Source organism: Staurois parvus, unplaced genomic scaffold (assembly GCF_062004578.1).
Source record: "Staurois parvus isolate SC_StPar_1 unplaced genomic scaffold, SC_StPar_1.0 ptg000194l, whole genome shotgun sequence".
In the NCBI taxonomy this organism is placed as follows: domain Eukaryota; kingdom Metazoa; phylum Chordata; class Amphibia; order Anura; family Ranidae; genus Staurois; species Staurois parvus.
This window is the reverse complement of record NW_028317990.1, coordinates 639,735-661,360: the sequence shown is the minus strand read 5'-3', so window position 1 is coordinate 661,360 and position 21,626 is coordinate 639,735. Positions and strand designations below refer to the sequence as shown.

Here is a 21,626-nt window from a genome sequence, read left to right as displayed (position 1 = left end):
TCAGTGATGCAGAGTGTCGGGGGAAACATCGGCTGCTAAACATTCCATGGAAATGCTTCATCCAAATAAAAGAGAGAGGTTCAAAAGGTTTCATTAAAATGATATATGCTGTGCTCAGCATCTCAATCATACATGCTACAGAAACAATGTGCTTGGTAATCTCTGCAGAGAGCTAGCCTCAGAAAGCACCGGCTGCCAAGGCTTACAAACACAGCCGCTTGCCGGGATGCTAGCGGAACTTCTACTGTGATAAAAAAACTATTTGAAGTGCAATGCCAAGCAGCAAAGGTGGCTGAAGAAAGACATGCTTGGAAAAAAAAAAAAGAGTAGAAGTATTGCCAAATGTTCTTAGCTCTCAAATTACAGTCAATGTATTTATTTTATTGCTATTCAGTCTTAACCGCTTCAAAACCCTGCCCAGGCCAATTTTCAGCACAGTCGTACTTTGAAAGACAATTGCATGGTTATGCAACATTGTACAAAAATGACATTTTTTTCACACAAATGCGACTGGGTTTTTTTATTTTTTTGCCAAATAATTGAAAAAAAGACAGAAAGGTGTGAAAAAAAAACGTGTTTTTCTTCATTTCTGTTATAAAATTTTGCAAATAAATAATTGTTCATACATTTAGGCCAAAATGTATTCTGCTGCATTTCTTTGGTGAAAATAACTCAAATCAGTGATTAGTCTGTAGGAAAGTTATAAAATCTAAAAAGGCAAGGTGAGTTGCCTATGGGTTCAAGGCTGCCCCATCTCTTCAAAATCGAACATGAAAAAATATCTTTCCTGGGACTTTGTCACAGCCAAAAGGATAACAACCATAAGAAGTATAAGTAGAAGATCAAATTTCCCAACACACTTTGATTATCGAATAATCTTCATCAGGGATAGTGGTGAAGGTGTCTGAACAAGCAAACAATATATAGAAGTATATGGAAAAAGATATTTGTATAGCAAAATATTCATATCATAACTGGAGAACTGTATCACTTACAATATTTACCAGAGTGTACGGTACAAAATATTTTATATTTTAAAGTTTGCCCTGGAAGACCCTCATATCCACTGAAGTCTGGCCTTAGACCCACAAGGAGCTGAGATGGATCGACACAGCAGGCCGAGAGAGGCTAACACCCAGGACAAAGTCTACACAAAAAGAGGGGGGAGGAGTGTTCACAAGATAAACTCTAAAATCTAGTAGTAAATGAGGACATTCAGCACTGAATCAAATGGACAAAGTACATATGTCTAACCGTATTTTTAAGGGTCTCACAGAAGGCAGCAGAAAGAAAGAGAGCCACCATAAAGATGTTAAGTCTAAACAGTAGTGCAAACGCTCTGCCATCCACGCAGTTTGGCGAGGGCGGAAGTAACCACCATGAGGACGCCGGAGGAGCTGAGAGCCAGGTGCCACTGTAGGTGGTCCGGCTGGCCTCAGTGGCCCACCCACATGACTGGCCAATTAACATTAGCTATATATACATATACACACACACTCTAGGGCAACCTCTTTGGCAACACTACCTGTGCATGTTGAGGACCCATGACGCAATAGCTACCATTGCAGGTGCTGCAGTCATAGTTTTTGATAATCCTAAAAAAATTATTTCTTATTTTGACTGATATTTACTATTTAGACTTAACATCATCTGCCAGAATCTTTATAGTGGCTCTCTTTTTCTCTCTGCTGCCTAAATGACCCCTTTTTGGAAAGTAGACAGTCCAAGGTATTTAGTAAATGCCGAAAAATGACGATTTTTTGAAGTTGTAATTATCTGTCATAATTTTTGGGAAAATTAAGAAATTTAAAAAAACAAAAAGGTTCACTTTTTTTTTTTTTACTTACTGTCAGCAGTGCAGTACAGCGTCATCATATAACTGGTGTGGCGGTGATTGGAGACACTGACAAGTGGTAGTATGGAAAAAAAAAATGTTTAATTTTTTTTCTTTTTATTAAATTTATTTCCTTTATGATTTTTTTTTTAACCGCTTGGCTACAGGGCACTTATACCCCCTTTCTGTTCAGGCCAATTTCCAGCAATTGTCAGCGTGACAGCTCGTGAGGAGAGAAATGCCGATAACTGGCATTTCCCTGTTTACATGTGATCAGCTGTGATTGGACACAGCTGATCACATGACCGAGCCGACATCTTCGACTCTTTCCGTAGATCAGTGATCCGCTGTGTCCGAGGGACACAGCGCACCGTCGATCGCCGCGCTGCGCGCTCCCTGAGCCGTGCATGCGCAGTGAGAATGGGAGGACGTCATATGACGTCCTCCCAGAACGAAAGAACCACCTTGCGCCCGCCATTGGACTATATGGTGGGCAGGAGGTGGTTAAACACACTGTGACCACTGTAATATAATTCTACTATAGTAACATTGTACTACTCTCGGGAAGTGATCAGGCTTTTCTTTTTTTTTTTACACACATAAGCAAGCATTGTAATGAATTAAATTGATTCTTAGTTTGTTTTGTTGTGTTAACTGTGATTGGCCGCAGCTAAAGACATGGTACAGATGGGCTGTGATTGGCTCTGTCTGTACCATGTAATCACTGTGACCAATCAACTCTAACAACACAATTGAAACAATGAAAGGCATGCATCAAAGCCATGTATTGTTTACAATTGGAATGTGATCTGCTCCGATTGATCACAGAAATCACATTGTACCGGCAGTGGGCCGGTACACTAATCAGTCATTATCTGTATCCAGCAGCTGTGCACAATGCTCATTCTGGGAGGATGTCATATGATGTCCACCTACAATGACAAAAATCCCACCCAGCTGTCAAACTGCTATAGGCTGGTCAGGATCTGGTTAAAGTAGTATCAAACCCTCAACATTTGTTAGTTTATCACACACGAACACAAGAAAATAAAAATTCCCCAGTAAACTATTTGTAAAAATTCTTACTCCAGCAGTTCACAACTTTCAATGCTACTGGCTCCTGATGTCTAGATGCTGCTTCCCTAAACTTGTAGCCTTCACAGGAAGAGAACAGTGGACAGTACAATCTCCATTCAGTCTGTAAATTTGGAGAAGAGAGGGGAGAGGAGCGAGGGAGGAGCAGGGAAGTGCCTTGCCATCATAGGCTACAGAGCTGTTTGTTTCTACTGATGCACATAGTGTAGGGAGATACAACTCTAGTCTCTGCATGTAAGGGTGGCTCCATAGGATGCTGTAAGAGAAAGGAGTCACCTTGAAACGGGAATCCATTTTTTTTTTTCATCCCAGTAAAAAACCTTGAGGCTTTAGAACCACTTTAATGCAGGTAATGCTATAAGGTAAAAAAACCTTTTGACTTTAAAACCACTTAAAATCAGGAAAGTGGTATGAAAGCATGTATATTAGGAAAACCTAAAGCTGAACTCCGGGCACAAAAACTTAATTTATATTTCTTAATAGTAACAAAGGATATAGGATACTGAACACACATCATCAGTACGGACTTGCCTGCACAGAATTTTGTCAGGCAACAAGGGAAGGGTGAAAGACCTTGAACGCACACAGTCTGTATTCAAGGCTGTGTTCTTGCCCCTTAACATTAAAGGCAACAACTAAGAAACATGGAGGATGAACTTGGAGGGCCCATGAAGTGTCCACCAGGAGCCTGGTAAGAACCATGGCTGCCTGGGTCAATTTGGTGTGAAAAGAATCACCGGGATGCCTTCCATCACAATCCTGTGAAGTAGAAGAGGAAAGACACAAATCATGTTAAACTGATTTCACAGAGTTCACCAGAGCATCCATCCTGAAGGCCAGAGGATCCCTGGACCTGGAGACAAATTTGTCCAGGTTGTTGTTCAACCTGAAAGACAGAAGGTCTCTCACCTGCAAAAGAAGTCTTGAAATATCTCATGGTGAAGAGACCACTCTCCAGAGTCCATATGTTGATGACTAAGTCTGTCTGACATTTTCCATACCCAGGATATGTACAGTGAACAGGGTTGAAACAAGACTTTCCGCCCAAAGCGAGAATCAAATCTGATCCTTTTTGAGCCACAAGATTTCTGGTTCCTCCTTGGTGGTTGATAGAGGCAATCATCGTGGTGTTGTTCAACTGAATCCTGGTAGGATGACCCTGGAAATGGGAGGTCCAGTGTTGAAGGGACAACCAAATCACTTAGAGCTCAAGAACATTGATTGGAAGATGAGAGAGTATTCAAGGACTCCTCTGCAGCCTGACAAGGCTGGTATCCAGCAGAGGCTGGTGTCCAATGAGAACCTTCCAGACTACTGGGAGGAAGGGTCTCCAGTGCCAGACCCATTATCCACCAGTGCCAGACCCATTATCCACCAGGCTAAGGGAAGTCTGGTTTTGGGAGTGGGGCATATTCAGTGGTCCAGAGGCTGCCTATACTGCGCTGCCATAAAGTTGAGCTGAAACAGTCTTGAATGAAATTGGAAAAGAAAAAAAAAGGAAGGTGCCTCTAAGTGCAGTATTGACAATTTATTTAGTAAACAATGGATAAATTGCACTTACAAGATAAATAGGTGAAAAGACTCATTGTTTGATGTATTAAGATCCAGGTGGGACATCCAGCCGTCCAGCAGCAAACTCTGTCTATAGGATCAGGAAATAGAGTCCAGGATGTGCCTGTGCATCAAAATGATCTTGAGGTCTAAAGAAGGAGCCTATTGAGCATGTTCCAAAATGCATTACCGTCCCCTTCACCTCCTACATCCGACTCTGCTCTCCTAGCTTCATTTTGATGCACAGGCACATCCTGATCCTACAGACAGAGTTTGCTGCTGGACGGCTGAAAGTCCTACCTGGATCTTAATACATCACATGATGAGTCTTTTTAACTATTTATCTTGTAAGTGCATTTTATCCATTGTTTACTAAATAAATGGTCAATACTGCACTTAAAGGCACCTTCCTCTCTTTTCTTGTTACTGCATTAGAGCCTTGCTTCCACTCTAAGAGGAGCTGCCTCAGTGTTACTGTTCCCATCCATCCATTCCTGATATCCATCTGGCACCTTTATCCTACAGCTACAGAGGTTGGGCTCCAACAAGCGCGCCCTATATAATATACATTTTTTTAAATGAAATTGGGCATATAGGACTGCATTGAATTAGGCCACCATCAGGCCTAAAACCTTGTGACACTGATGGGTTAGTTGGCTCCTAGACTGTAGAGTCCTAGCAAGGAAGCAGAAAGTTTGTATTTATTTGGTTAAAAGGAAGTCCTAAGACAGTGCTGTATCTAGGACCAAACCCAGTTACTCCAAGCAATTAGATGGTTTTACTGTTGATTTCTGAAGTTTTAGGATATGTCTGGAAGATTGGGGGTGTAAGTACTCATCCTGCATATCCACACAGGTCAGAAAATCTTCTAGATGGAGGGAAGCAATGACTGATCAGGTTGATTCCATATGGAATTTTGAACCCTAAGAAATCTGTTGAAAATCTTTTGATCCAGTATAGGGAAGATGTCTCCATTCACTTTGAGGGTGGTGCACAAGTAAAGGAGAAACCCTGAAACCCCTTTCCCTCTGGAATCATGGTTAAACCCCTTGGGAGAGGAGTTGCTCCATAGCAACATGAAGATCCACCAATCTTTGTGGAGATGTAGGCCTGTTTGACAATGGAGATGTAGGCCTGTTTGACAACATGAAGCATGGTAGAGGCATGGGCTGAAGATTTAGTTTGCAGCCTCTAGGAACAATGTTCTGGACCCAAGCATCTGAAATGTCCTGAGACCAGATGGCTGCAAAGGCCAAAAGATGCCCAACAAGTTGAAGCACCTATCACTGTAAGCAAGGTTCCCACCAGTCTTTGTAGATTTGGAGATTCAGGGCTTACAAATGAACTGGGTTCCAGGCTTGGCTCTGAAACCCAGCAGAGCCCAGGCAAGGTCAACACAGGCAAGCTCTAAGTCAGAGCACAGACGCACTGCGTCAATAAGGACTGAAATGGCGTTTTTAAGCTATGGAGATATGTCAACATTTTGACCCTACTCATGTGCTGAGTCCTCAGAACCTTACAAAACATATTTGTCTTCCATATTTGAATGAGAAACAGCAGAGGAAAACCTGAGGAAAACTTTGAGGAAAAGGTGAAGATTCCTACAAAACTGAAATGCTGAACTATAACTTGTGACAAGGTAGTAGAAAATTTCTCTCTCAACAAAGAAGAGTGGACCAAACCAGAAAAGCAGGAGTTAACACCACCTGTGACTGTCACTGAAGACAACAGGGAGGCCAAATAACACATGCCAAGAGATTGCTGGTGCAGATAACTGGGAAGGCAGGAAAGGGTGAGGCGAATCCATGCATGCTTCTCAATATGGCGCACCAAAGCAATGTGAGCCAGATGTAGGAGGCCCAGTGAAGAGGCCAGGAAACAAATGAATGGCAATGATTTTAAACAGTATGTGATCCTCTACTGTCACCCTCCTTTGATGGCAACCCACCCAGGCTGATAGGCAGGGTGTTAACAAGCCCTATAAAGCATTTTTCACCCATCTGGAAGGCAGACCCCCTAGACCCTAGGGGTCTTCAGGGACTGAGTTCCATCAGACCTCGGCCTTGCACCTGCAGAGTATCCTGCAGCTAACTCAACACATTGCACATGTGCCTAGGTAAGTGTCAAATGCAGGACCCAGTACCCAGAGAGTGATCTGGGTATGATTCTCCAGGGCAAGCCAAGAACTGACCTATCTGGAAGCTGCACACAGAAGCCCCAGTGGATCTACAACAACTGAAAAAACTGTCTTGTTTAAAAAAAAAAAAAATTTAAAGATTTGCCTCACTCAGAACAGAGAGAAGTCAGTTATTCTGAGAACACCAGCAAAAAAAGTGGCAGGCTATTCTGGGCTGTCTTTACAGTTTCCTTTTGCCAATGTCTAATTCTCCTGAAGGTGGCAGTATAACCCATCGGTTCTAGAAAACTTCATCCAGTGTCCAATAATGTACAATTACAAAGCATAAACTCCAACAAGAAACGGTTGCATAAATTAGCCTCATTATTGCCATTTAAACACTGTTATACCAAAGGAATTGACATTAGATCTCTACAGTAATATCAGGATCTTACAAATTTCAGCAGCTTTACACGCCTAAATATGCAATAATGAGAACTTGGTTTAAATGACATCTTTTCTTTACTAGGTAGTTCAAATATAAACCAATAACAAGCACAAGTGTAATCACTCATGGTTGTGGCATGCACAGCACATAAGCAGGGACCTCTACCCACAACAGCCTCCCATCTCCCCCTTTTAGAATTCCAAGTTTTAACTGCATGATTGATGTGAAAATTAATTAATCTCAAAGTGCATGCTAATTGTTTAATTGCTTGCTTGATCTATATGGATCATTTTCGGGAATTAAAAGTAGCTGATTTACTCTGGCTATTGATTGAATGTGGCACTGAGTTATTTTGCTTGCAACCTGATTTGAAATTCCCTCAATTAATTCCCAAAACCTTTTGCTTCTGAGGCGGCTGGGTGAATTTGCCCCTTCTGGCTGATCTATACTAACTTGTCATGCTTAAGAGATATTTATTATTAGATCCGGCAAGTAATAATGACACATTAATATTAGCGGGGGCTGTACATTTCTACAGAATGGATTGCTAACGTGGAATTAAAACCGATATATTTGTCAGTATCAATTTTCTCAAATTCTTTGGTGACCTGGGTGGACTAATTAATGGGCATTCCCTTCTCACGCAGTCAGCACTACAGAAGTCATTGTCAACGTTAAAATGTTCCACCATGGGACAGCTTTTACTTGCATTTCAGTATCCTGCCTAGTTATGAACATGCAAAATAAAACATTTTTATTGGATTTTCTTCCATTTTAAGCTTGTTTCACAAAATTCAGTGATGATTACGTTCAACAAAGTTGGAACCCTTTCTGTTGTGAAATTATACTGATCAACATGAGTTGGTGTTCACTCTCTCATACTCGCCATGTGTAAGACTACTCGAAAACCACTTTCAGCTTGTACAAGGACAAGGTTTGGTTTAGCTCTTTTCATTACAACACTACTCCCTCATAAAATGATTTTGGACTTACTCGTAAAATCCATAAAACACTGGTAAACAGAATTGTTAGAAACCTCATAAGTTAGCAAGCAAAGGGTTAACAGAAGTAGAAGCAAGGGTCATGTACTGTGCTCCAAGAAAGAGATTTTAATAAAACATCCTTTTTTCTTGAGTGCAGGACACAGGCATAGTTGTAAATGACTGGGGCATCCAAAAGCAATATAAAAAATGAGGGAGGAGCAACAGAGCAAACAAATGCCAACAGGCAGATCTTATGGCCAAAGCCAGCATCAGCAGAAGTCGAAACATCCACCTGGTAAAATCTGGTAAATTTTGTCAAATATGTGAGCAAAGGACCAGGTGGCAGTCTTACATATCTATAAAGCAGATGCTTAATCTTGAAAAGCCCAAGAAACCCTCACAGATCTTGTGGGATGCACCTTAATGGGAAAAGGAGGAACCTTATCTTCTAGTGATTAGACATCAAAGTGTTATTTATTATTATTATTATTTATATAGCGCCAAAGGGTATGCTCAGCGCTGTGCAGTAGCAAGGGGGACATAACATGAGACAAGACAGTAACAATACACTACACGAGGGGTTTGAGGGCCCTGCTCTTTCGAGCTTACAATCTAGGAGGGAGGGGAAGGTGGCACAGGAGGAGAAGGCTGTGGGGGATGGAGTGGTGGGTGGAGTGGAGGAGGTTAGTTGTTAGGTGAGGTCGGGTGTTAGGTGAGGTTGGGGTAGGCTTCCCTGAAGGAGGAGGGTTTTCAGGGTGCGCCTGAAGGTGAGGAGGGTAGATGTCAGTCTGATGGATTGGGGTAGGGAGTTCCAGAGGATGGGGGAAGTACTGGAGAAGTCCTGCAATCGGGCGTGGGAGGAGGAGACCAGGGATCTAGAGAGCAGGAGGTCCTGTGAGGAGCGGAGGGCACGGGTAGGGTAGTATCTGGGTATCAGGTCAGTTATGTAGTTCGGGGCGGCATTGTGAATGGCCTTGTAGGTCAGGGTTAGCAGCTTGAACTTGATGCGTTGGGCAATCGGGAGCCAATGAAGGGATTGGCAGAGGGGGGAGGCAGATGTGGAGCGCTTGGTGAGGTGGATGAGTCTGGCCGCTGAGTTTAGGATCGACTGGAGTGGGGATAGCGTTCGTTTGGGTAGGCCAGTGTGAAGGGAGTTGCAATAGTCCAGGCGTGAGATGATGAGGGAGTGTACGAATTGTTTGGTGGTGTCTGGGGTGAGGAATGTGCGTATCTTGGAGATGTTGCGGAGGTGGAGCCTGCAAGATCTAGATAGCAGTTGGATGTGGGGTAGGAAGGAGAGGTGGGAGTCCAGGGTGACACCCAGGACTTTGGTGTGTGGGGTGGGAGAGATGGTGGCGTTGTTAGTAGTGATGGAGAGGATGGGGTGGGGGGGGCACGGGGTGTGGGGAAGACCAGAAGCTTGGTTTTGGATAGGTTAAGTTTGAGGAAATGGAGCGACATCCAGTCTGATATGTCGTTTAGGAGATGGGCGATGCGGGCAGAGAGTGAGGTGGGGGGTGGAAAAGTAAATTTGGGTGTCGTCGGCATAGAGGTGGTAATTGAAGCCGTGGGAGTGAATAAGTTTGCCAAGGGAGGAGGTATAGATGGAGAAGAGGAGGGGCCTGAGGACAGAGCCTTGGGGGACCCCGACAGGGAGGGGGAGGTGGCAGTGTTGTAGGTGACGCAGAAGGAGCGTTGGGAAAGGTAGGAGGCGAACCAGGAGAGAGCAGCGTCCTTGATGCCAAGGGAGTGCAGTTTGGCAAGGAGGAGAGGGTGGTCAACAGTGTCGAAGGCCGCGGAGAGGTCGAGGAGCAGGAGGATAGAATAGTGGCCATTGGCTTTGGCAGTTAGCAAGTCATTGGTGATTTTAAGTAGGACGGTTTCGGTGGAGTGCAGGGGGCGGAAGCCAGACTGTAGGGGATCAAGGAGGTTATCAGTGAGGTGGGTGCTTAGGCGATTGTAGACCAGGCGCTCAAGGAGCTTGGAAGTGAAGGGCAACAAGGAGATGGGTCTAAGGTTGTTAAGGTTAGTGGGGTCAAGAAGGGTTTTTTGAGTATGGGGGTGACTTTAGGCGCACCCTGAAAACCCATCTATTCAGGGAAGCCCACCCCACCCCCTGCTAACTTGCCGACCTCCTCCACTCTTCCTACCACTCCATCCCCCACAGCTATCTCCTCCTGTGCCACCACCCCCTCCCTCCTAGATTGTAAGCACGAAAGATGTTTTGCATTGTATTGGTATTGTTCTGTCACATGTTCTGTCCCCCTTTGTAATGTACAGCGCTGAGCGAACTATTGGCGCTTTATAAATACTGTATAATAATAATAATAATGTGTGCGTACTTTAGAGGGGAGGGGAAGGTGCCGGTGGAGAGGGAGAGATTGAAGATGTGGGTGAGGGAGCGAATGATGGGGGGGGGGGGTGACTGGAGGAGCTGTGAGGGGATAGGGTCCAGGGGGCAGGTGGTGAGGCGGGCTTCAGTGAAGACCTTAGAGACCTCCTCGGGGTAGTTGGGCTGAAGAAGCGAAGTGTCCTTACGGATTGCGTCAATCTTGTTTTGGAAGTAAGTGGCAATCTCGTGGGCGGTGAGTGAGGTGCTGGGTGGGGGGGGGGGGGGGGAGAGAGCAGGGATTTGAAAGTGGAGAAGAGCCAACAAGGACAGGTGGAGAGGGTGCGGATAAGGGTTATGAAATAGGCTTGCTTGGCGGCGTGGAGGGAAGTGGTGTAGGCGAGGTAGGCGGCTTTATAGAGGGAGAATGCGGGAGGGGATCTGGATTTGCGCCATAAGCGCTCCAGCGCGTGACTGCGACGTTTGAGGCATTTCGTGTGGTCGTTTTGCCAGGGTTGAAGCGGTCGGGGTCTAATGCTACGTGTGGTTAGGGGTGCCAGGGAGTCAAGGGCAGCCGACAGTGAGTCGTTGTATGCAGTAGTGGCCAGGTCAGGGCATGACAGAGGGAGGATACTGTCATAGACGGTCAGCTGCTGGGTGGAGATGGGTCGGGTTCAGATTGCGGAGGTTGCGGGTGATGGTTAGACGCTTCGGGGGGGGGGGGGGTTGAGGGAGGAGGAGATGGAGAATGTGAGGAGGTGGTGGTCAGAGAGCGGGAAGGGGGTTTTAGTGAAGTCGTGGGGGGTGCAGAGGTGGGAGAAAACGAGGTCCAGGGTGTTTCCATTGGAGTGGGTGGAGGACTGAGTGTGCTGTGTGAGCGCAAAGGAGGAGGTTAGAAGGAGGAGTTGGGAAGTAGCCGGGCTGTTGGCGTTGATCGGGATATTGAAGTCCCTAGGATGTTGTTCAGTAGCTCGGAGGAGAGGAAGAAGGGAAGCCAGGCGGCAAAGTCGTCAAGGAAGGGGGATGCGGAACCAGGAGGCCGATAGATTACCGCAATCCGTAGGGGGGTGGGAGAGAAGAGCCGGATGCAGTGGGCCTCGAGGGAGGAGAAGGATAGGGAGGGGGGGGGGGTTAGGGAGGACCTGGAAGGTGCTCAGCGGTGGTAGGAGCATACCGACCCCTCCGCCTCTGTGTCAGCTCGGTCTGGTTAAATGGGTTCAGACGAGGCATCCATAGGAGAGGGCAGCAGAGGAGGTGGAGTCAGTGGCTTGGATCCTGGTTTCAGTAACCGCTGGGAGGTTGAGGGAGTGGGAGGCAAAGAGGTCATGGATGGCGGTGAGCTTGTTGCAAACCGAACGGGCGTTCAGGAGTGCAACCGAGAGGGGAGGGGTGGATGTGGGGAGGAGGGGGACAGATATGAGATTGAGGGGGTTGCGGTGGTTGGCGTGAGTAGGGGGGTGCCGGGTGGGGGAGTGGGGAGCTGGAGGGCCAGGGTTCGGGGAGATGTCACCGGCGGTTAGGAGAAGGAGGAGGGTGAGGAAGGTGGCATGGGAATGGGAGGTGCAGGAGCGCATGGGTCGGTTGGTGGTGGCTTGTGGGTCGGCGGGGGAGTGGAATAATAGGAGGAGGTGGTGAGAGCCATAGAGGGGGGAGGGAAGAAGTGAGGGTGCGATGTAGAGGTGTTTTGGGGGAGTAGGGGGGTAGAGGGAGGCAAGTTTGGGGATGGAGGAGAGGAGAACGAGGAGGAGTGCAGGTGGCATGCTAGGGTGGGCAGAATTCTGATCGGGTCAGAGAGGAGGGAGGTTTCGGTCAGGACATGAGGATGGGGAGAGTCCGTTATGCCATGTCGGAGTTCATCAGTGACCGATCGTAGGAGGGGAGAAGGAGTGGTGGGCGTCTGGGGCCGCAGCTGGCTGGTTGCAGTCTGTGGGTGCTGTAAGCCGGCATCCACGGGTGTTGTGGCACGGCGTCGGTGGGCACAGTGGCTGGACAAGCCATGGGACATGGTGATAAGAGGCGATGTGGGCCCGGCGTCAGGGGTACTGGAGGCCCGGCGTTGGGAGGCGTTGAGTGCACAGCTGCGGGAGGTGATGAGGGCCCGACGTCAGGAGGTGTTGAGGGCCTGGCGTCAGGAGTAGCAGAGGACCCGGTGTCAGGAGGCGCAGAGGGCCCGGTGGCAGGAGGTGCAGAGGGCCCGGTGGCAGGGGGTGCTGAGGGCCCGGCGTCAGGGGTGCTGAAGGCCCGGCGTCAGGGGTGCTGAAGGCCCGGCGTCAGGGGTGCTGAATTACTAAACCTACAACAGTAAAATCAGTCTGTAGATGCAGTAAAGCATGCTTGTTATACTCACTGTGGAATCTAAGGGGTTAATCCTCTGCATTGTGTAAAAGGCTGTTTGATCCTTTCTTTTCTCCCCCTCCTATTGTTGAAATGACCACCTGATACACACTGAACCCGTGGTCACATGCTCAGTTTCGTGTGTATTGCTAGAGGGTTTTTTTTCTTGGGAAGGTGCATGTGATCAGCACAGGGCCAATCAGCACTGTCCAGACAGAGGGTCAGAGGTTTCACATCCTCCTACAGCTGAAAGAAAACTCCTCCTACAATATTTAACCAGTGCTCTGCTGAAGTCACAAGACTGTTCTAACTGCTGATGAGAAAAGGTATTTAGCAGTTTATATTTACTAAAATAATTGCAATTCCATGTTGTGTGTACTGTGGGAGACCAGATATAGTGAATGCAGGGTCCTGGGTTTAGTAACACTTTAAAGTATTACTAAACTCACAACAGTAAAATCAGTCTGTATATGTAGTAAAGCATTCTTGTTATACTCACTGTGGCATCAAAGGAGTTAATCCCCTGCATTGTCTAAAAAGGCTGATGGATCCGGTCTTCTCTGGTCCTCCTTCTACTGTCCCCAATGCATCTGCTGACAGTACAGAGCTCTAGGAGTCACCCTGCGTATGCCCAGTTTTGTGTATATTGCTAGAGAGTAGTTTTTTTTCTTTGGGAGGGTGCATGGGATCAGCACAGGGTAGTTCAGCGCTGTTCAAACAGAGGGTCAGGGGTTATTCAGCCTCATAGGACAATCAGAGCAGAATAAAAACTCCTCCTGCAAGCTTTAACCAGTGCTTGGCTGGACACTGACAGAAGTCACAAGACTGCTATATACTGCTGATAAGAAAAGGTATTTAGCAGTTTATATTTACTAAAATAATTGCATTTCCATGTTCTGTGTACTGTGGGAGACCACATATAGCGAATGTAGGGTCATGGGTTTAGTAACACCTAAACCATGACCCATCCAATCCGCCTAGCGATGGTGGACTAGAAGCAGGATGCCCTCTACAAGAGCCTTCAGGAAGAACAAAGAGAATCTGTAAATGTAAAGACCAACATGTAAACACGTATAGCACCAACCACCTCTAAAAAGAGACCTCTCGTAGATGCTTAGGAGCTGGACAGAAAGAAGATAGACTGACATGCTGGTTAAGGTGAAACAAGGTGACCACTTTGGGCAGAAAAGAAGCTTTGGGTCTCAGGGCAACCTTCTCCTTGTGCAACACAAAGAAGGTCTCCTTACAAGATAATGCCTAGCTCTGATACTTGCCTAGTGAAAGTGATAGTAACAAGAAAAAACACTTTAAGAAGTTCAGCTAAGGGAAGATCCCAGAGAGGAGCAAAAGGAAGCTTTTGAAAAGTTGTCTAGGATGAATCTTTTTTTGCTAGCACCACACAAACTAAGCCTTTCAGGTATGAAGTCTTCTAGCATGGAGAAGAGTTGGGATAACTGAAACCAATAATCCTCTGTCACTCAGGACTTTGGACTTCAACAGCCAGGCCATCAAAGCCAGCAAGCAAGAAGCCAGATGGTAGACCAAGGCTTGAGACAAAATGTCTGTGTGATTTGGAAGAGGCCAAAGGGAGTTCACCAGAAGCTGGAGAATGCCCAAGTACCAAGGCCTACTGGGCCACTTCAGTGCCACAAGAATCACCAGAATGCCCTTCAATTCCATCCATGAGCAGTCATGGAAGCAGCTTTTAGTGGAGGAAAAGCATAAATCAGGTGAAATTGATACCATGGAGTCACCAAAGCATCTACTGCAAAAGCCAGAGACCCCTGAATCCCTTAACTTGTGACACGCCTGTCCAGCTTTTTGTTGATCCAGGATGCCAAAAGGCCCACATGCAGTGTCCCCCACCTTTGACAAAGGTCCTAAAAAACATCTCCAGGTGAAAGCTCCACTCTCTGTGATCACGACATTGACTGCTCTGCCCAGGTAAAAATAATTTCCACTTCTTCTCAGATGCTCGACTTCTGGTGCCTCTTTGATGGTTGATGTAATTCACGGCTGTGGCATTGTCTGACTGAATCTGCGGGCAGAATCCCCTGAAATTGAGATGTCCGGTGCTGAAGGGACAGTCGAATGGCTCTGAGTTTCAGAATGTTAATGAAAGGCACAACTTCCCCGACTCCAGCACACCAAGTCAGAGAGAGAGGCAGGTCCAGAGAGAGACAGACGCACCAGATGGTCCAGAAACTGAGCTTGTTTCTCCCACACAGACAAGATGCTGAGTTGCAGTGGCCTGGAGTGGACCTGAGCTTAAAGTACTGCCTCGAATGAGGCTACCATCAGTCTCAGTACTCTCATGAAAAAGTGCACAAAAGGGTGACATCTGGATAGCAGTATTAATGCTTGACAGCGGAGGGACCTGATCTTTTTCAAGGGGAGGAAGACCTGGTTCACATTCCCAAGTATTCCAGATGGCGAGTTGGATCCCTTGCAGACATATGAGGGCTGAGAATCCCCCCGAAGTTCTGCATTGTCTGCACAGTCCATTGTATGCTGTAATTCAAAGCCTGGATGGAATCAAATTTCAGTATCAGGTCGTCCAGGTAGCTTACAATGTGGACAACCTGAAAGCCTGGATGGAATCGTCCTTCAATTCCAAGTAGCTTACAAATGTGGATAACCTGACAGCAAAGAAGAGCCAGAACAGGAGTCAATACTTTTGTGAAGATAGGAGGAGAATTGGAGAGGCTGAATGGCAAAGCCACAAACTGAATGTGACAGCTACCCACCTCAAAACATAAAAATTGCTGATGTGAGGAAAAAATGGAAAGTAGATCCCCCTGCTGCAGGAATGCAGTGATTTACCTGGCTGATTCCATTTAAAGCTTCAGAATCTGAAGAAAGACATCCAAGTACTGCAGGTCCAAGATAGAATGAATGTCATTCTTAGCTTTCAGAACCACAAACAGGTCAAAGTAAAAAGCCTGAAACCATTTCCCTGTGGGAACAGGATCAAAGACCTGCGAGGAGAGCATTTGCTGAAGGGCAGGATGCAGATTATCCAACCTTTGTGGAGAATTTGGAAGGCATGAATCAGGGAGGAGGGAGAGAGCGAAATTCCAAACTGTACCCCCTATAGAAGACATCCCTGACCAGGAGGTCTGCAATGTCTTGAAACCAGGCATCTGAGAAAGCTGACAGCTGTACCCCCAACTGAAAAGTCACCGAGAGGGAGACTTAGAACTGAATTTAGCCAGTTTGTGAGTTCAGGGCTTGCAGCAAAAAGGAGTGCGGAGGCTTAGAATTTGAGGAATAGACATGAGAGGAACGAAAGGAGCTCTTTCTAAACCCAGAAAAAGAGGCCATGTTCGAGAGAACATAACATTTCTTATTGCAAGGTAAAAGCATACTTTTTTCACTGGTGATTTCGTCAATAAAGTAGTCCAGATATTCACCAAAGAGGCACTGCAATGCAAAGGGCATACGTTGCAGACAATAAAGCTCAGTAAAAATTTTGAGGGAAGTGAAAATTCTTCCAGGAGTGACCCAGTCATCAATGACTGCACACTATCTGTTCAAGAACAGGGAATGTTTTGCAGGGTTTGTAAGTCTCTTTGTACCCAAAGGGGCATGGCGAGATGGAGAACAGCCAACTTGTACAACATCAAGGTTTCTGCAAAGATAGCAAGGTTTTCACCATTAGCAAGCATGTTGCATGAAGCTCCATCTTCAATTTAGTGAAAATCTAGGGAAGAAAAATCATCTGTAGCCTACATATCCTTTTCATTCCCTTCTGTGTCTGTGTCCTCTAGGATTGGCATACCGGGACCCAACTCCAGTTAAGGATGGAAGTAGGGGAAGAGATGTATCATTTTTCGGGCCTGGACAGAGATGGCTGCATTAGCCACTAGCCTACAGGACACTTATACCCCCTTCCTGCCCAGGCCAATTTCCAGCTTTCAGCGCTGTTGCACTTTGAATGACAATTGCGCGGTCATGCAACACTGTACCCATATGAAATTGTTATTTTTTTGTGACAGAGCTTTATTTTGGTGGTATTTAACCTCCTTGGCGGTATTCCCGAGTGTAGCTCGGGGTAACATTTCAGTACCAAAAGCGGTAACCCCGAGCTACACTCGGGAATACCATGCGGCACTGCTCCGGCATGTGTTCTTCACTTACCTTACCCTGCGCTCCCACGATGTGTCCCCTGCAGCGTCCCCGGCCATCTCCTCCGGCCGATGCCGGCATCCGGCTTCTGTGTCCTGTCCCTGTGACGTCGGGACGTACGGGCGCCGCCGCCGCCGCCGGCGGCGGGAAATTTAAAAATTTTAAAAAATGTCTTTTTTTTTTTTTTTTCATTTTACACAGTAAAACATTGCTGTTTCAACCTATTTCACATACATATTGTCCCTAGTGCTTTGTCCTGTGCCCTGCCTGCATTTTGTCTGTTCTTTCTGCCTGGAAACTGAGAAATGTCCATGGCGTCCAAAAAGTGTCCCTTTAGGTCAAAAGCGGTTTTAGACCAGCTAGAGAACAGCGATAGTAAATCAGAACCACTTACAGAATTGAGTGATAATGATTCGTGGGGGAAATTCGTCATCAGAAACTGAAAACGATTTTGCGACTGAGCTCAGCAATGTGCGAACTTGGCGCTATATTTCACATTTCAGTGTTTTTGGTTTGATTATATTATTGAATTAAATTTTTTATTATTTTTATGATTATTTATTAAATTATAATTTATGATTTTGTGTTTCAAATTTTATCATACCCGGGATGTTTACTAGACTCTTGTTCGGACAGATTTCAGTGAGTTTTTCCTAAAAATTACAGCCTACAATAAAAAAAATACATATTTCCATGCAAAAAAATGGTACCGCTTTCAGCACCAAAAATCTGAAATAATCATACCGCCAGGGAGGTTAATCACCTCTGGGTTTTTAAATTTTTCCTAAACCAAAAACCACTGAAAATGTTGACAAAAAAAAATTTTTTCTTAGTTTTTGTTATAAAATTTTGTAAATAAGTGATTTTTCTCCTTCACTGATGTACGCTAACGAGGCGGCACTGATAGGCTGCACTGATGGGCAATGATTAGGAGGCACTGGTAGGTGGCACTGACTGGCATTGACAGGCATCACTGATAGGCGGCACTGACTGGCACTGATGCACACTGATAGGTGGCACTGACTGGCACTGATTTGCAGCACTAATAGGTGGCACTGACTGGCACTGATGGGTGACACTGAAAGGCAGCTCAGATGGGCACTGATATGTGGCTTTGATGTGCCACTGATGGGCACTGAAATGTGGCACTGATGGGCACTGAAATGTGGCACTGATGGGCACTGGCAGGTGGCATGGATGAGCACTGAGAGCTGGCACTGATGGACACAGGTGGCGCTGCTGGGGCTACACAGATCATCAGGGCACACTGATCATCCGTGCTCTGATGATCTGTGTACATTTCCCCTCCGAGGAATGCCGATTACCGGCTCTCCTCTCCTCACGAGCTGTCAGCGTGACAGCTCGTGGGGAGAGAAATGCCGATAACCGGCATTTCCCTGTTTACATGTGATCAGCTGTGATTGGACACAGCTGATCACATGACTGAGCCGACATCTTTGGCTCTTTCTGTGGATCGGTGATCCGCTGTATCCGAGGGACACAGCGCACCGCCGATCTGCGCGCTCCCGGAGCCACGCATGTGCGTTTAGAGTGGGAGGCGTCCTCCAGAACGAGAGAATCGCCTTGCGTACGTCATTTTACTATACAGTGAGGAACAGAAGTATTTGAACACCCTGCGATTTTGCAAGTTCTCCCACTTAGAAATCATGAAGGGGTCTGAAATTCACATTGTAGGTGCATTCCCACTCTGAGAGACTGAATTTAAAAAAAAAAAAACAGGAAATCACATTGTATGATTTTTAAAGAATTTATTTGTCTTGCACTGCACGAACAGAAGTATTTGATCACCTAAGAAACAGCAAGAATTCTGGCTCTCAAAGACCTGTTACTGTGCCTTTAAAAGTCCACCTCTACTCCACTCATTAATCTAACTTAGTAGCACCTGTCTGAGCTCTTTAAAGACACCTGTCCACCCCACAGTCAGTCAGATGCCAACTACTACCATGGGCAAGACCAAAGAGCTGTCAAAAGACACCAGAGACCAAAATTGTGGACCTCCACAAGGCTGGAAAGGGCTACGGGGCAATTACCAAGCAGCTTGGTGAAAATAGATCAACTCTTGGAGCAATTGTTGGAAAATGGAAGAGGCTAAAGATGACTGTCAGTCTCCCTCAGACTGGGGCTCCATGCAAGATCTCACCTCGTGGGGTATCACTGATGATAAGAAAGGTGAGGAATCAGCCCAGAACTACAAGGGAGGAGCTGGTCAATGACAAGAAGAGAGCAGGGACCACAGTTTCAAAGGTCACTGTCGGTAGAACACTACGCCATCATGGTTTCAAATCATGCATTGCACGGAAGGTTCCCCTGCTCAAGTCATCACATGTCCAGGCCTGTCTGAAGTTTGCCAATGACCATCTGGATGATCCAGAGGAGGCATGGGAGAAAGTCATGTGGTCAGATGAGACCAAAGTAGAACTTTTTGGTCTAAACTTCACTCGTCGTGTTTGGAGGAAAAAGAAGGATGAATTGCATCCCAAGAACACCATCCCTACTGTGAAGCATGGGGGTGGTAACATCATGCTTTGGGGGTGCTTTTCTGCGAAGGGGACAGGACGACTGCACTGTATTAAGGAGAGGATGAATGGGGCCATTTATTGTGAGATTTTGAGCAACAACCTTCTTCCCTCAGTCAGAGCATTGAAGATGGGTCGTGGCTGGGTCTTCCAACATGACAACGACCCGAAGCACACAGCCAGGATAACCAAGGAGTGGCTCCGTAAGAAGCATATCAAGGTTCTGGAGTGGCCTAGCCAGTCTCCAGACCTAAATCCAATAGAACATCTTTGGAGGGAGCTGAAACTCCGTGTTGCTCAGCGACAGCCCTGATACCTGACAGATCTAGAGCAGATCTGTGTGGAGGAGTGGGCCAAAATCCCTGTTGCAGTGTGTGCAAACCTGGTCAAGAACTACAGGAAACGTTTGACCTCTGTAATTGCAAACAAAGGCTTCTGTACCAAATATTAACACTGATTTTCTCAGGTTTTCAAATACTTATGTTCAGCAGTGCAAGACAAATAAATTCTTTAAAAATCATATAATGTGATTTCCTGAATTTTTTTTTTAATTCAGTCTCTCAGAGTGGGAATGCACCTACAATGTGAATTTCAGACCCCTCCATGATTTCTAAGTGGGAGAACTTGCAAAATCGCAGGGTGTTCAAATACTTCTGTTCCTTACTATATGGCGGGCGGGAGGCGGTTAAAGCCATAATCTGTCTGAGGAAATGTGACAGATGCAGAGAATTCTGCATTAGTCAAATAAGCCACTGGTTGCATCTCTTAAATAGAGCTGGAATCGGATGAAACTGGTGCTCCAGTGCATGGTCATTCTGAGATTGAGTGTTGTGCTGGACTTCCCCACAGGAATTATCTCCTGTGAGTGTGTATTGGCTCTCTTTCACCTGGTCTCTGCTATAGGTGAGGGAATATGCCTGTGGGGTACTCACGGAATAGAGTGCTGAGTATAGGGTAAGCATGCCTGTAAGGAGTTCATGGTAACTCGGGTATACACTGCCCTGTAATGCGAAAGGAAGCTTCTGAGTACCTTATAAGGGCTCTAGGTTGAAGTGATGTAAAAGCATACGACCAGTGGTGTGATGTAACATCAAGTCATTCACTTGAGTTTGAGTTGCTGATTTTAAGCACCAACTTTGAAAAGTTTACACTTTGAGGTAAACACAATAAAGTATGGAACAACTGGAGCCCAAGAATATGTAAAAGTCAAGAATTTTAAACATATACTTTATACAGTTTATACAGAAAAGCTGAATGCAAAAGGGCTCTGATGAAGAGGCTGAGTCTTCAAAACGCATCAGACAGTTGGTCATCCAGGGTTCCATCGTTTTGGACTCAGAAGCTATATGGATTGAACACTTTTTTGTTCATTGCGATGTGCCTGTGTTCTATATGTCCATTGTGAGTATGATTTCTACTATTTTATTATTTCTTTAAATATTTTAAATGATAATGCACTAGGCCGGTGCGCCCTCTTTTTGTTTTACTTTTGCATTCAGTGATTTTGGACTACCCGATCCGTAGAGGGCAGCAAGCAGTACATATTCCAGAACATTTGCATTGTCATCCAAGTCTCTGCTGAGTCCATCCCTAGCGTAGGAGTAAAGTGTTTGCTGTGTTTGATATACAGAAACGTTGCCAGTCCTCAGCCTCTAGCCAATGAAATGTCAGAATCTGTTTCAGGTTACATTCTAAGTTAAGGCATGTATACGCTTGGAAAGTCACACATGCTACTGATGTAGGAAAACCAAGGAAATTTCCCTAATAGAACAGCAATAAAAACTAAGTGTCTAAAACCTTCCCCATCCACCCTAAAGTTAGACCAAAAAGAAAAACCGTAAATGGAGCTCCAAGAGGCCCCTTTCACAAGGAGCAGACTCTGCTTTGCTCAGTAGAAGATCTGTCTGCTGATCCCTCGCTCAACAGAACAGAGAGGCGGATGGCAGGTCAGCGTCTGCTCCGTTTATGCAGAGTGGACATAAACACAGTCTACTCTGCTCTATGGGCAGTGACCATTTACACCTGACCGCCCTCTGATCCAATCTCCCCAGACGGAGGGGAACAGATCCCCTTCCGTGTGTTTTTAGCGGATCAGATAAGATTGGAGGTAGCTGGGTGTAAGCAGACACCCACTGTCTCTCCATAGAGAAGAATGGAGAGTCTGATCAGGTGCACCTGAAAAACAGACAGGTGGACCCGATCAGACTGATCATGTGAAAAGGGACTTAAGCCACCAAACTGATGGCAAAACTGTCTGATACCATAGTGTCA

General features: G+C 46.0%; 1 protein-coding gene across 3 annotated transcripts in view; it reads right to left on the bottom strand.

Moving 5' to 3' along the window:
- Window positions 1-21,626, bottom strand: part of MAPKAP1 (MAPK associated protein 1) — a 307,717-nt gene that overhangs the window by 177,227 nt on the left and 108,864 nt on the right. The window lies entirely within an intron of this gene.